Consider the following 17,106-nt stretch of genomic DNA (forward strand, 5'->3'; position numbering starts at 1 on the left):
TAGTGAGCACATGCTCGTTATGACCGGGCATGCGAAGAAACTCAGTGACTTGGAAATAGTTATTCCTAACAGACTGGGGATTAATCGTATCCTTCAATCACTGCCACCTAGTTACAAGAACTTTGTGATGAACTACAATATGCAGAACATGAACAAAGAGTTACCTGAACTCTTCGCCATGCTTAAAGCTGCTGAGATTGAGATCAAGAAAGAGCACCAAGTGTTGATGGTCAACAAGACCACCAGTTTCAAGAAACAGGGCAAGTCTAAGGGAAAATTCAAGAAGGGTGGCAAGAAAGCTGCCACGCCTCCTATGAAACCTAAGAACGGCCCTAAGCCTGATGCTGAGTGCTATTACTGCAAGGAGAAGGGACACTGGCAGCGTAATTGCTCCAAGTATTTGGCGGATCTGAAGAGCGGCCTTGCCAAGAAGAAGAAAGAAGGTATATCTGATATACATGTTATAGATGTTTATCTCACTGGTTCTCGTACTAGTACCTGGGTATTTGATACTGGTTCGGTTGCTCATATTTGTAACTCGAAACAGGAACTAAAGAATAAACGAAGACTACTGAAAGATGAAGTAACGATGCGCGTTGGAAACGGATCCAAAGTCGATGTGATCGCTGTCGGCACACTTCCTCTACATCTACCTTCGGGATTAGTTTTAAGCCTAAATAATTGTTATTTTGTACCCGCGTTGAGCATGAACATTATATCTGGATCTTGTTTAATGCAAGACGGTTATTCATTCAAGTCTGAGAATAATGGTTGTTCTATTTTTATGAATAATATCTTTTATGGTCGAGCACCTGAAAAGAATGGCTTATTCCTGTTAGATCTCGATAGTAGTGATACACATATACATAACATTGATGCTAAGCAAATTAAATTGAATGATAATTCTACTTATATGTGGCACTGTCGTCTTGGTCATATTGGAGTGAAACGCATGAAGAAACTCCATACCGATGGATTACTTGAATCACTTGACTTTGAGTCACTTGATAGATGCGAAGCATGTCTAATGGGAAAAATGACTAAGACTCCATTTTCTGGTATGATGGAGCGAGCTACTGACTTATTGGAAATCATACATACCGATGTGTGCGGACCAATGAGTGTAGCATCGCGCGGTGGTTATCGTTATGTTCTAACCTTCACAGATGATCTGAGTAGATATGGGTATATATATTTCATGAAACATAAATCCGAAACTTTCGAGAAGTTTAAGGAATTCCAAAGTGAAGTAGAAAATCAACGTAACAAGAAGATTAAATTTCTACGATCTGATCGCGGAGGTGAATATCTGAGTTATGAGTTTGGCATGCATTTAAAGAAATGCGGAATACTTTCACAATTGACACCGCCGAGAACACCACAACGAAACGGTGTGTCCGAACATCGTAATCGAACTCTCCTAGATATAGTTTGTTCTATGATGTCTCTTACTAATTTGCCGTTATCATTTTGGAGTTATGCATTAGAGACAGCCGCATTCACTTTAAATAGAGCACCATCAAAATCCGTAGAAACGACACCGTATGAATTATGGTTTAATAAGAAACCTAAGTCGTTGCTCCTTAAAGTTTGGGGTTGCGAAGCCTATGTAAAAAAGTTACAACCGGACAAGCTAGAACCCAAAGCGGAGAAATGCGTCTTCATAGGATACCCTAAGGAAACTATAGGGTACACTTTCTATCACAGATCCGAAGGCAAAATCTTTGTTGCTAAGAACGGAACCTTTCTTGAGAAAGAATTTCTCACTAAAGAAGTGACTGGAAGGAAAGTAGAACTCGATGAGATTGATGAATCTTTACTCGTTGATCAGAGTAGTGCAGTACCGGAAACTGTTCCTGTGCCGCCTACACCAGCAACAGAGGAAGCTAATGATAATGATCATGAAACTTCGAACGAGGAAACTACTGAACCTCGCAGATCGACAAGGGAACGTGCCACTCCTGATTGGTATGATCCTTGTCTAAATGTCATGATTGTGGACAACAATGATGAGGACCCTGCGACGTATGAAGAAGCAATGATGAGCCCAGATTCCAACAAATGGCAAGAAGCCATGAAATCCGAAATGGGATCCATGTATGATAACAAAGTGTGGACTTTGGTAGACTTACCTGATAGCCGCAAGGCTATCGAGAATAATGGATCTTCAAGAGAAAAACAGATGCTGATGGTAATATTACTGTCTATAAAGCTCGACTTGTCGCAAAGGGTTTCCGACAAATTCAAGGTGTTGACTACGATGAGACTTTCTCACCTGTAGCGAAGCTAAAATCTGTGAGGATTTTGTTAGCAATAGCTGCATTTTTCGATTATGAAATTTGGCAGATGGATGTCAAAACGGCGTTCCTTCATGGAGACATTGAGGAAGAGTTGTATATGGTACAACCCAAAGGTTTTGTCGATCCTAAAAATTCTGACAAAGTATGCAAACTTCAGCGTTCAATCTATGGACTGAAGCAAGCATCAAGAAGTTGGAACCGACGTTTTGATAAGGTGATCAAAGACTTCGGGTTTATACAGTGTCATGGAGAGGCCTGTATTTACAAGAAAGTGAGTGGGAGCTCTGTAGCATTCCTGATATTATATGTAGATGACATATTATTGATTGGGAATGATATAGAACTATTAAGCAGTATAAAAGGTTATTTGAATAATAGTTTTTCAATGAAAGACCTTGGTGAAGCATCGTGTATATTAGGCATCAAGATTTATAGAGATAGATCAAGACGCCTAATAGGGCTATCACAGAGTACATACCTGGACAAGATTCTAAAGAAGTTTAGAATGGACGAAAGTAAGAAAGGGTTCTTACCTATGTTACCAGGCAAGGACTTGAGTAAGACTCAAGGTCCGGCTACGGCAGAAGAAAGAGAAAGGATGAGTCAGATCCCCTATGCTTCGGCAGTAGGCTCTATTATGTATGCCATGCTATGTACTAGACCGGATATAGCACATGCTGTTAGTTTGACTAGCAAATATCAAAGTGATCCAGGAATGGAACACTAGACAGCGGTCAAGAATATCCTGAAGTACTTGAAAAGAACTAAGGATATGTTTCTTTGTTATGGAGGTGACCAAGAGCTCGTTGTAACAAGTTACACCGATGCAAGTTGGAACACTGATCCTGATGACTCTAAGTCACAGTCTGGGTATGTGTTTATATTGAACGGTGCTGCAGTAAGCTGGGCAAGCTCGAAGCAGTGCACGGTGACAAAGTCTTCAACTGAATCAGAGTACATAGCGGCTTCAGAGGCTTCATCAGAAGCGGTATGGATGAAGAGGTTCATTGTAGAGCTCGGTGTGGTTCCTAGTGCATTGGACCCACTAGTCATCTACTGTGACAACATGGGTGCCATCGCCAATGCACAAGAACCAAGGTCACACAAGAGGCTGAAGCATATCAAGATGCGTTACCACTTGATTCGCGAGTACATCGAAGATGGAGAAGTAAAGATTTGCAAAGTACACACTGATCTGAATGTAGCAGATCCGTTGACTAAAGCTCTCCCTAGGGCAAAGCATGACCAACACCAGAATACCATGGGTGTTAGGTACATTACAATGTAATCTAGATTATTGACTCTAGTGCAAGTGGGAGACTGTTGGAGATATGCCCAAGAGGCAATAATAAAAAGTGGTTATTATATATCTTTATGTTTATGATAAATGTTTATATACCATGCTATAATTGTATTAACTGAAACATTGATACATGTGTGATATGTAAACAACAAAGAGTCCCTAGTATGCCTCTTAACTAGCTTGTTGATTAATGGATGATTAGTTTCATAATCATGAACATTGGATGTTATTAATAACAAGGTTATATCATTATATGAATGATGTAATGGACACACCCAATTAAGTGTAGCATAAGATCACGTCATTAAGTTATTTGCTATAAGCTTTCGATACATAGTTACCTAGTCCTTATGACCATGAGATCATGTAAATCACATATACCGGAAAGGTACTTTGATTACATCAAACGCCACTGCGTAAATGGGTGGTTATAAAGGTGGGATTAAGTATCCAGAAAGTATGAGTTGAGGCATATGGATCAACAGTGGGATTTGTCCATCCCGATGATGGATAGATATACTCTGGGCCCTCTCGGTGGAATGCCGTCTAATGTCTTGCAAGCATATGAATAAGTTCATAAGAGACCACATACCACGGTACGAGTAAAGAGTACTTGTCAGGAGACGAGGTTGAACAAGGTATAGAGTGATACCGATGATCAAACCTCGGACAAGTAAAATATCGCGTGACAAAGGGAATTGGTATTATATGTGAATGGTTCATTCGATCACTAAAGTCATCGTTGAATATGTGGGAGCCATTATGGATCTCCAGATCCCGCTATTGGTTATTGGTCGGAGAGAGTATTCAACCATGTCCACATAGTTCGCGAACCGTAGGGTGACACACTTAAGGTTTGATGTTGAAATGGTATAACTTGAATATGGAATGGAGTTCGAAGTATTGTTCGAAGTCCCGGATGAGATCCCGGACATCACGAGGAGTTCCGGAATGGTCCGGAGAATAAGATTCATATATATAGGAAGTCATATTCCAAGTTTGGAGATGATCCGGTGCATTTATGGAAGGTTCTAGAAGGTTCTAGAAAAGTCCGGAAGAAATCACTTTGGAAGGCGGAGTCCCGAAGGGACTCCACCACCCATGGCCGGCCAACCCTAGTGGGGGAGTCCAAGGTGGACTCCACCCAAAGGTGGCCGGCCACCCCCTCCCAAGGGAAGGTGGGAATCCCACCTCAAGTGGGAGTCCTAGCTTGGGTAGGTTTCATGCCATATGGAAGGTTTTGGTTTGGGGTCTTATTCGAAGACTTGTAGACCAACTCTTGGGTGTTCCACCTATATAATGAGGGCAAAGAAGAGGGGGCCGGCTACACCAAAGCCATTGTGGCCGCACCCCCTATAGTGGCCGGCCACCACCCCCTCTCCCAAACCCTAGCCGCCCCCTCTCCTCCACTTCTCCCGCATACGCTTAGCGAAGCTCTGCCCGAGATCTCCATCGCCACCGCCACCACGCCGTCGTGCTGCCGGATTCAAGGAGGAGCTACTACTTCCGCTGCCCGCTGGAACGGGGAGAAGGACGTCGTCTTCATCAACACCGAACGTGTGACCGAGTACGGAGGTGCTGCCCGATTGTGGCACCGTGATCAAGATCTTCTACGCGCTTTTGCAAGCGGCAAGTGAACGTCTACCGCAGCAACAAGAGCCTACTCTTGTAGGCTTTGGAAATCTTCAAGGGTGAGACTCGATCATCCCCTCGTTGCTCCCGTCTTCTAGACGCTATGGAGGAACTCTCACTATATTGGCCTTCTAAATTTTTCACCCATTTCGGCAATTGGTGCCAATGGGGGAGAAGTTTGGAGGGTTTAAGGGAATTTGGTTATGTCTTTGCTTTGTGCTTAAGCATGTGCCTTTATTGCATTGCATCATGTTGCTTTGCATAGTTGAATATTTAGAGGAAACTCCACTAGGCTTTGAATGCCAATATATGCAACGAAAGTCAAGATCATTCACACATGCATATATTATGGGGGAGTTTTCTCTATATATTCAACTTATTTGTTACTTAAATTCCTTATATAAACCCTCTCAAAGAGATTGTCATCAATTACCAAAATGGGGGAGATTGAAAGTGCATGGAGCCCCCATGTGTGGTTTTGGTAATTAATGACAATCCCTATGGACTAATGTTTGCATTGAGTTATATTTGTAGGTGTTGTCCATAGGCAATGCTTGAACCATTTGTTGGCTTCAAGGTTGCAATAAGAAGAAATTGATGAAGGATATCAATTGTCAAGTATGTCTTGAAGATGAAGATGAAGTGAGCCCTCAAGTTACTTCAAGACATCAACATGATGAAGAATGAAGAAATGAAGTGCAAGTTCAAGATGAGCCATCTCGAAGAGATCCTTTGCTTGAGTCTTGCCATCCAAATGAAGAAGATCAATTCTCAAGTATGTCTTGAAGATGAAGATGAAGTGAGCTCTCAAGGTTAACTTCAAGACATCAACGAAATGAAGTGCAAGTTCAAGATGAGCCATCTCGAAGAGATCCTTTGCTTGAGTCTTGCCATCCAAATGAAGAAGATCAAGTCTCAAGTATGTCTTGAAGATGAAGATGAAGTGAGCTCTCAAGGTTAACTTCAAGCCATCAACGAAATGAAGTGCAAGTTCAAGATGAGCCATCTCGAAGAGATCCTTTGCTTGACTCTTGCCATCCTTATGGTGATCATGGATATGTGAAGATGCGCCGAAGAAGAAGCTCTCCCATGGAGGATTATGGGGGAGCAATCCACAAGACTTCGTCAAGCAAGCACAATCAAGAAAGGCGTTCCATCTTGTTGAGGTCCAGATCGTCGTCATCGAGCTCAAGTGGAATGCGCAAGCATAAGGTTTGCTCTTGATAGGGTTTCTTTCTCACCGGTCTCATAGTGTAGTTGGAGACCGGTTTATAGTTTAGTTGCCGTATTATCAAGAGGGATCTCGAGTGAGTAACTCGATCGTATCGTTCGGAGAGAGATCAAACCTTTGCATCTTTGCATCATCTTTCTTGGTTGTTATTTGTACCTTATCCATGTGATGTTTTAGAGCTTGTGCTTATTCTCATGACAAGCTCTAGTTCATCGAAAACGGATTTCGCATAGATCACTTGTTGCGTTTTCGAGTTTGGTTCATCATATTTCTTGGTTTTATTTGGATCTTATCCATGTGATGTTTTAGAGCTTGTGCTTATTCTCATTACAAGCTCTAGTTCATTGAGAATGGTTTTTGCATGGGCAACTTGTTGCATTTTCGAGATTGGAGGTTTTACCGGTATGTCTTTTTTAGATAGGTCAAACCTTTCATCATTTGTTTCTATCCCCCCTTGTTGGACTATGATGGTTTCCTGCATGATCTTGTGGAGCTTGTTCCTAGCTTCAAAACAAGCCCAAGATCATCAAAATCGGAGTTCGGATGCTAAAGTTATGTCCGTTTTAGTTTTGGTGTTTCTGCAGTTTTCTGGGGGGCGGATAATCCGGCCCGAATGGAAATTCCGGCCAAATATCCGGCCCGAGTCCAGGGGTGATTTTCGGGGGGCGGATAATCCGGCCCGGGGGCGGATTTTCTGGCCTGGGAGGTCCCAAACGGTCATATTTCGTTGGGAGGGGGTATATAAGACCCCCTTCTTCCTCCTTGGGCTGGTTAGTTCAGTCTCTCTCTCCCCTCCATTGTTGTCCTTCAAAGCTTGCCCTAGTTCTTGATTCCTCCCATGATTCTTGCATATTCTTGAGGGAAAAAAGAGAGGAGATCTAGATCTACATCTTCACCAATCAAATCCCTCTCTTTGTGAGGGGAGCCCACTAGATCTTGATCTTGGAGGATTTTGTGTTCTCCTCTTTGTTCTTCCTCTCTTATTCCCCCAATAGCTTTTGTAGCTTTGTTGGAATTTGAGAGAGAAGGATTTGAGCATCTTTGTGGTGTTCTTGCCATTGCATTTTGTGCATAGGTTTGAGTTCTCCACGGTGATTCGTGGTGGTGAAAGCAAGAAGGTTGTTACTCTTGGGTTCTTGGAACCCTAGACGGATTCTAGGCCTTTGTGGCGATTTGTTGAGAGCCTCCAATTACGTTGTGGATGTGTGCCCCAATCTTTGTGTAAGGCCCGGTTTCCGCCTCAAAGGAAATCCCTTAGTGGAACCGTGACCTAGGCCTTTGTGGCGAGGGTCACCAGAGATTTAGGTGAGGCGCCTTCGTGGCGTTCGGTGTGTGGTGTGAGTACTGCATCTTGGGGTGAGGCCTTTGTGGCGTTGGTGTGCATCGAGCAACCACACCTCAAGGTGAGCCTCTTGTGGCGTTTGATACGTCTCAGACGTATCTATAATTTCTTATGTTCCATGCTACTTTTATGATGATACTCACATGTTTTATACACACTTTATGTCATTATTATGCATTTTCCGGCACTAACCTATTGACGAGATGCCGAAGAACAAGTTGCTATTTTCTGCTGTTTTTGGTTTCAGAAATCCTACAAAGGAAATATTCTCGGAATTGGACGAAATCAACGCCCAGGGTCTTATTTTTCCACGAAGCTTCCAGAAGACCGAAGGGGATACGGAGTGGGGCCACGAGGGCCCGTACCCATAGGGCGGCGCGGCCAGCATGGGGCCCGCGCCGGCCTATGGTGTGGGGCCCCTGCACCGCCTCCAACCCTGCCCTTCCGCCTACTTATAGCCTTCGTCGCGAAAACCCCTGTACCGAGAGCCACGATACGGAAAACCTTCCAGAGACGCCGCCGCCGCCAATCCCATCTCGGGGGATTCAGGAGATCGCCTCCGGCACCCTGCCGGAGAGGGGAATCATCTCCCGGAGGACTCTTCATCGCCATGATCGCCTCCGGATTGATGTGTGAGTAGTTCACCCCTGGCAGTAGCTAGATGGTTGTCTTCTCCTCATGTGCTATCATTGTTAGATCTTGTGAGCTGCCTATCATGATCAAGATCATCTATTTGTAATACTACATGTTGTGTTTGTTGGGATCCGATGAATATGGAATACTATGTCAAGTTGATTATCAATCTATCATATATGTGTTGTTTATGATCTTGCATGCTCTCCGTTGCTAGTAGAGGCTCTGGCCAAGTTGATACTTGTAACTCCAAGAGGGAGTATTTATGCTCGATAGTGGGTTCATGCCTCCATTAAATCTGGGATAGTGACAGAAAGTTCTAAGGTTGTGGATGTGTTGTTGCCACTAGGGATAAAACATCAATGCTTTGTCTAAGGATATTTTTGTTGATTACATTACGCACCATACTTAATGCAATTGTCTGTTGTTTGCAACTTAATACTGGAAGGGGTGCGGATGCTAACCCGAAGGTGGACTTTTTAGGCATAGATGCATGCTGGATAGCGGTCTATGTACTTTGTCGTAATGCCCAATTGAATATCATTCTACTCATCATGATATGTATGTGCATTGTTATGCCCTCTTTATTTGTCAATTGCCCAACTGTAATTTGTTCACCCAACATGCTATTTCTTATTGGAGAGACACCACTAGTGAACTGTGGACCCCGGTCCATTCTTTTACATCTGAATACAATCTACTGCAAACATTGTCCTTTACTGTTCTTCGCAAACAAACATCATTTTCCACACCATATATTTAATCCTTTGTTTACAGCAAGCCGGTGAGATTGACAACCTCACTTTTAAGTTGGGGCAAAGTATTTGGATTGTGTTGTGCAGGTTCCACGTTGGCGCCGGAATCCCTGGTGTTGCGCCGAACTACACTCCGTTACCAACAACCTTCACGTGCTCCTTGACTCCTACTGGTTCGATAAACCTTGGTTTCTTACTGAGGGAAAACTTGATGTTGTACACATCATACCTTCCTCTTGGGGTTCCCAACGGACGAGTGCTTTACCGTCACAAGGAAGCTACTTTCTGGTGCCATTGCAATCCAACTCCCACGTCAGCAGCTACTTTTCTGGCGCCGTTGCCGGGGAGATCAAGACACGCTGCAAGGGGAGTCTCCCACATCCAATCTCTTTACTTTGTTTTTGTCTTGCTTTACTTTATTTTATTTACTGCTTTGTTTGCTTTCTTCTATCAAAACACAAAAAAATTAGTTACTTTATTTTATTTACTACTTCTTTTGCTTTCTTATATCAAAATACAAAAAAATTAGTTACTTGCTTTACTTTATTTATTATCTTGTTTGCGTTCTCTATATCAAAAACACAAAAAAATTAGTTACTTGCATTTACTTTATTTAGTTTGCTTTATTTACTATTGCTAAAATGAGTAATCCTGAAGTTGAAGTTCGTTCGTTTAAGCAACAAGGGGGAGAGAGTTTTAAAGATGCTTGGTATAGAATTAGTGATGCTCATCATAGATGCACTAAGAAACACTCCACTATTATCCTCCTTAGGAACTTTTATGTTGGTATCTCTAGCTGGAATAGGTATGTTCTTGATACTCTTGCGGGAGGTAATTTCCTAGGCACTCCTGCTTTAGAAGCTAGTTGCATTATTGAGAGTCTAGTTGGAATACCACCTGTTAATGAAGTTAAAATTGAAATCTCTCTTGAAGATGTCATGAAAAAGTTGGAGACCATAGAGCAAAATCTTCCAAGTATTAAGACTAAATTGGGAATATTACTTAATAGCACTGATAAACTTGATAAATCTCTAGGTGGAATTAATGAGAGAATTGCCGTCTTAGAAACTTGTGCTACTCATGATAATCAAACCCATAGGATTAGTGAACTTGAAGAAGCCATGGGAACCTTGGGTTCAACTTTTTCTTCTCTTAAGTTTAAGGAGAAAGCTTATGTGGGTAAGGAGCAAAAGTTCATGTATGTCTCTAAAGTGCCTAAGCCAAAGAACTATTATAGGCCTAAAATTGACAAAGCCCTTAGTACCACTATAGATAATGGAACAACTAAAATACCTATTGTGACAAGTTGTGAAAATTATGATGTTAATGCTTCATCTCTCGATAATACTTGATTCACACTTTCTGAGCCTAGCTGAAAGGCGTTAAAGAAAATCGCTTATGGGAGACAACCCATTATTTTACTTCTGCACTTTTGTTTTATATTTCAGTCTTGGAAGTTGTTACTACTGTAGCAACCTCTCCTTATCTTTATTTTATTGCATTGTTGTGCCAAGTAAAGTCTTTGATAGTAAAGATGATACTAGATTTGGATTACTGCGCAGAAACAGAATTTTTACTGTCACGAAATTGAGCAGCCCCGTCTGTAGGTAACTCAAAAAAATCTGCCAGTTTACGTGCGTGATCCTCAGATATGTACGCAACTTTCATTCAATTTGAGAATTTTCATCTGAGCAAGTTAAGTGCCCCAGAAAAATTAATCTTTACGTACTGTTCTGTTTTGACAGATTCTGCCTTTTATTTCGCATTGCCTGTTTTGCTATGTTTGATGGATTTCTTTGTTCCATTAACTTTCAGTAGCTTTATGCAATGTCCAGAAGTGTTAAGAATGATTATGTCACCTCTGAATATGTTAATTTTTGATTATGCACTAACCCTCTAATGAGTTTGTTTTGAGTTTGGTGTGGAGGAAGTTTTCAAGGATCAAGAGAGGAGGATGATACAGTATGATCAAGGAGAGTGAAAACTCTAAGCTTGGGGATGCCCCCGTGGTTCATCCCTGCATATTTCAAGAAGACTCAAGCATCTAAGCTTGGGGATGCCCAAGGCATCCCCTTCTTCATCGACAACTTATCAGGTCACCTCTAGTGAAACTATATTTTTATTCCGTCACATCTTATGTGCTTTACTTGGAGCGTCTTTATGTTTTTTGTTTTGTTTTTTTTTTTGAATAAAATCGGATCCTAGCATTCTTTATGTGGGAGAGAAACACGCTCCGCTGTTGCATATGAACACATGTGTTCTTAGCTTTACTCTTAATGTTCATGGCGAAGGCTGAAACTACTTCGTTCATTGTTATATGGTTGGAAACAGAAAATGCTTCATGTGGTAACTGGTATAATGTCTTGAATAATTTGATACTTGGCAATTGTTGTGCTCAAATAGATCATGTTTAAGCTCTTGCATCATGTACTTTGCACCTATTAATGAAGAATTACCATAGAGCTTGTTGAAATTTGGTTTGCATGATTGGTCTCTCCAAAGTCTAGATATTTTCTGGTGAGGGTTTGAACAACAAGGAAGACAGTGTAGAGTCTTATAATGCTTGCAATATGTTCTTATGTAAGTTTTGCTGTACCGGTTCATACTTGTGTTTGCTTCAAACAACCTTGCTAGCCTAAGCCTTGTATTGAGAGGGATTACTTCTCGTGCATCCAAAATCCTTGAGCCAAAAACTATGCCATTTGTGTCCACCATACCTACCTACTACATGGTATTTCTCTGCCATTCCAAAGTAAATTGCTTGAGTGCTACCTTTAAAATTCCATTCTTTGTCTTTGCAATATATAGCTCATGGGAAAAATAGCTTAAACACTATTGTGGTATTGAATATGTACTTATGTATCTTATTTCTTATAAGTTGCTTGTTGAGCGGTAACCATGTTCCTAGGGACGCCATCAACTATTTCACCTTTGTTGAATATCGTGTGAGTTTCTATGCATGTTTGTCTTGTCTGAAGTAAGGGTTATTTATCATGATCAAATGGTTTGAGTATGCATATTGTTAGAGAAGAACATTGGGCCGCTAACTAAAGCCATGATCCATGGTGGAAGTTTCAGTTTGGACAACAATCCTCAATCTCTTATGAGAATATTATCTGTTGTTGAATGCTTATGCATTAAAGAGGAGTCCATTATCTGTTTTCTATGTTGTCCCGGTATGGATGTCTAAGTTGAGAATAATCAAAAGCGAGAAATCCAATACGAACTTTCTCCTTAGACCTTTGTACAGGCGGCATAGAGGTACCCCTTTGTGACACTTGGTTGAAATATATGCTATGCAATGATAATCCATGTAAATCCAAACTAATTAGGACAAGGTGCGGGCACTATTGGTAATCTATGCATGAGGCTTGCAACTTATAGGATGTCTTATACATAACACATATGAATTATTACTACCGTTGACAAAATTGTTTCTATGTTTTCAAAATAAAAGCTCTAGCACAAATATAGAAATCCATGCTTCCCTCTACGAAGGGCCATTCTTTTACTTTTATGTTGAGTCAGTTTACCTACTTCTTTCTATCTTAGAAGCAAACACTTGTGTCAACTGTGTGCATTGATTCCTACATACTTGCTTATTTGCATTCATCATATTACTTTGTGTTGACAATTATCCATGAGATAAACATGTTGAAGTTGAAAGCAACTGCTGAAACTTATATCTTCCTTTGTGTTGCTTCAAAACTTTCTACTAAGAATCTATTGCTTTATGAGTTAACTCCTATGCAAGTCTTATTGATTCTTGTCTTGAAAGTACTATTCATGAAAAGTCTTTGGTATATGATTCAGTTGATTCATTGTCTTTACCATTGCTTCGAATCACTGCATTCATCTCATATGCTCTACAATAGTATTGATCAAGATTATGATAGCATGTCACTTCAGAAATTATCCTTGTTATCGTTTACCTACTCGAGGGCGAGTAGGAACTAAGCTTGGGGATGCTTGATACGTCTTAAACGTATCTATAATTGCTTATGTTCCATGCTACTTTTATGATGATACTCACATGTTTTATACACACTTTATGTCATTATTATGCATTTTCCGGCACTAACCTATTGACGAGATGCCGAAGAGCCAGTTGCTGTTTTCTGTTGTTTTTGGTTTCAGAAATCCTACAAAGGAAATATTCTCGGAATTGGACGAAATCAACGTCCAGGGTCTTATTTTTCCACGAAGCTTCCAGAAGACCGAAGGGGATACGGAGTGGGGCCACGAGGGCCCGTACCCATAGGGCGGCGCGGCCAGCATGGGGCCCGCGCCGCCTCCAACCCTGCACTTCCGCCTACTTATAGCCTTCGTCGCGAAAACCCCTGTACCGAGAGCCACGATATGGAAAACCTTCCAGAGACGCCGCCGCTGCCAATCCCATCTCGGGGGATTCAGGAGATCGCCTCCGGCACCCTGCCGGAGAGGGGAATCATCTCCCGGAGGACTCTTCATCGCCATGATCGCCTCCGGATTGATGTGTCAGTAGTTCACCCCTGGACTATGGGTCCATAGAAGTAGCTAGATGGTTGTCTTCTCCTCATGTGCTATCGTTGTTAGATCTTGTGAGCTGCCTATCATGATCAAGATCATCTATTTGTAATGCTACATGTTGTGTTTGTTGGGATCCGATGAATATGGAATACTATGTCAAGTTGATTATCAATCTATCATATATGTGTTGTTTATGATCTTGCATGCTCTCCATTGCTATTAGAGGCTCTGGCCAAGGTGATACTTGTAACTCCAACAGGGAGTATTTATGCTCGATAGTGGGTTCATGCCTCCATTAAATCTGGGACAGTGACAGAAAGTTCTAAGGTTGTGGATGTGCTGTTGCCACTAGGGATAAAACATCAATGCTTTGTCTAAGGATATTTGTGTTGATTACATTACGCACCATACTTAATGCAATTGTCTGTTGTTTGCAACTTAATACTAGAAGGGGTGCGGATGCTAACCCGAAGGTGGACTTTTTAGGCATAGATGCATGCTGGATAGCGGTCTATGTACTTTGTCGTAATGCCCAATTGAATCTCACTCTACTCATCATGATCTGTATGTGCATTGTTATGCCCTCTTTATTTGTCAATTGCCCAACTGTAATTTGTTCACCCAACATGCTATTTCTTATTGGAGAGACACCACTAGTGAACTGTGGACCCCGGTCCATTCTTTTACATCTGAATACAATCTACTGCAAACATTGTTCTTTACTGTTCTTCGCAAACAAACATCATTTTCCACACCATACATTTAATCCTTTGTTTACAGCAAGCCGGTGAGATTGACAACCTCACTGTTAAGTTGGGGCAAAGTATTTGGATTGTTGTGCAGGTTCCACGTTGGCGCCGGAATCCCTGGTGTTGCGCCGCACTACACTCCGTCACCAACAACCTTCACGTGCTCCTTGACTCCTACTGGTTCGATAAACCTTGGTTTCTTACTGAGTGAAAACTTGCTGCGGTACACATCATACCTTCCTCTTGGGGTTCCCAACGGACGAGTGCTTTACCGTCACAAGGAAGCTACTTTCTGGTGCCGTTGCAATCCAACTCCCACGTCAGCAGCGTTCGGGAGCACTAAGCCACCGCACCTCTCCAACGGAGATTAGCACTCGCAAGAGTGTGAACTTCGGGATAAATCTTCGTCTCCCGCGTGCCTCGGTTATCTCTATACCCGAGCTCTTTACTTATGCACTTTACCTTGTGATAGCCATCGTGCTTGAAGTTATATATATCTTGCTATCACATAAGTTGCTTGTATTGCTTAGCATAAGTTGTTGGTGCACATAGGTGAACCCTTGCTTAGAATAAGTTGTTGGTGCACATAGGTGAACCATAGTATATAGTCTTTGGGCTTGACAAAGTAAACGCTAGTTTTATTCCGTATTTGTTAAGCACATCTCGTAAAAGTTTTAAACCGCCTATTCACCCCCCCTCTAGGCGACATTCGTGTCCTTTCAGTTCCTACAGGACCTCCGACACGAGGACGACGAGCCTCGCGATCTCGTTCTTGGTCATGGTGTCCGACAACTCGAACTGTCGGCCCTCCTCCTGGCCATCTGCCAGTCATAGAACACGCTAGCGATGAAGTCGTCGCTGTCGTCCTTGGCCTCCTTGCTGTAGTAGGCCAGCGCGACATCATCGTGGGGAGGCGCCAGAGGCGACACCTGGTGTGCTCGATGAGGCGCAACAGGGCGTGGGGGAAGCGAAGGAGGGTCGTACGGGTAGTCCCAGTCGCCAAGGAATCCCGCCTTCCACCTATTGTCTGCCTCGATCCCACGCCAGGTGTGCCATCAATCGAAGTTGACGGCGTAGTCTAGGTCAGCGCGAAGATCCGACGACAGGTACCGCCGCCTGCGCTGGATCTCGTTTGTCCTCTCTGGCTTGTGCCTAGACACCAGCGAGAGAGGCACCTGGCAATGGCTGAGCTGCCAGCCGCTGCCGGGGAAGATGCACGTCCTGCCAGTTGCCGCACGACACCCAGTTGTCGTGCATCATGCGCTCTATGTCGGCAACGAGCGGCACCCAGTTCGGCCGATCGTCCTTCTTCACGCCGTTGCCGGACGCCTCGTGGTCGTTCTTCTTCTTCCCCATGGTGACGCGGCGGCGCACGATCGTGGTTGTGGGAGTGGAGGTGGGTTCAACGGTGGTAGGGAGATGTGGGCGATGGTAGGGATGATGTCGCTCATGTTTTAAAACGCCAGGCGTGCGTGGGACACGATGCCATTGATGGCAGCGCGCAAATCCAGCCGCCGCCCGGCCAGGCCTGGCGCGCGTGCAAAAGACGAGGGGGATCCATTGATGGCGGCGCTGACATCTGCGACGCAGACGTGGAAGCGAAGACCGCTGGAGCGAGGGCCGCCGAAACGATGTGGCCAAAACATGCCTCGCGCCCGCTACCACGCGGGCCCATGGTGGCAGGATACAGTCATGCGGTGCGAGCGCAGACGCATCCGAGGTGCAAATTTGGGCCACGTTTGCACCTAAGCGGACAACTCGGTATGCGTCGGGCCATTGGACAGAGATGCAGCGGATATATCGACCGCTCGGCCGCAAATGGTTGCGTATCCGTTTGCGTCGGGCTGCTGGAGATTCACTTACCACCTTAACAGCTAGGAACACACAAAAGAATTTGGGACAATTAAGCAGGTTTCATATACACTTACATCCATAATCAAGGGTTCAGACAACACCCATGTTCATCATTGTCTCACGCAAACTAATACTAGATACTTACATAGCCAGGCATACATAAATAGGGAGGTCGGCGATTAGCCGTGGTCAGTGCAGAAGTAGGTCTTGGCGCTAGAGCTGTTGTGCTCTTAGATGTTCATCTTGAGGCCGAATGTCTTGATCTTCAACTCCAGCACATCGCAGCGCTCCAGTTTGTACTTGAAGACGACCTCTGTCCAGTTCCTCGCCAGCACCACCTGCCCGCTGCGATAAGCGATCGACATCCATTCGTCGCACCATCGACATGCGGAGATGGAGACACATCGCGATAGAGGGATCTTGATCCACTCCCTCAAGCCGGCCTGGAACGCCGGTGGAACAACGAGCATGTGCAAGTCGTTCTCGTTCAGTTGGACGTAGTAACGGTGTGGGCTGAGCGCCCTTGGTAGGTGGCTGCGTTTCGACCTTTTCCCCACGACTGGCGGTGGCAGCACAGCTGCCTCGATCCTTCCTAGAACCACCGATTTCAGCGCCTTAGTCCACCGATTGAGCGGCAACTTGTCCCCGTACCTGGGTGGAGGATGACAGCCCTTTCCCACGGTGTTGCACTCCAACTTGACGACCTTGTCAGCAAATGGACAGAATAGTGAGTCCATGTCCATGGCATTGTAGACAACTCCTAGATCATATCCATGACATTGCATAGACAGATAGTAG

The sequence above is a fragment of the Lolium perenne genome, chromosome 1, assembly GCF_019359855.2.
Source record: "Lolium perenne isolate Kyuss_39 chromosome 1, Kyuss_2.0, whole genome shotgun sequence".
NCBI classification, from domain to species: Eukaryota; Viridiplantae; Streptophyta; class Magnoliopsida; order Poales; family Poaceae; genus Lolium; species Lolium perenne.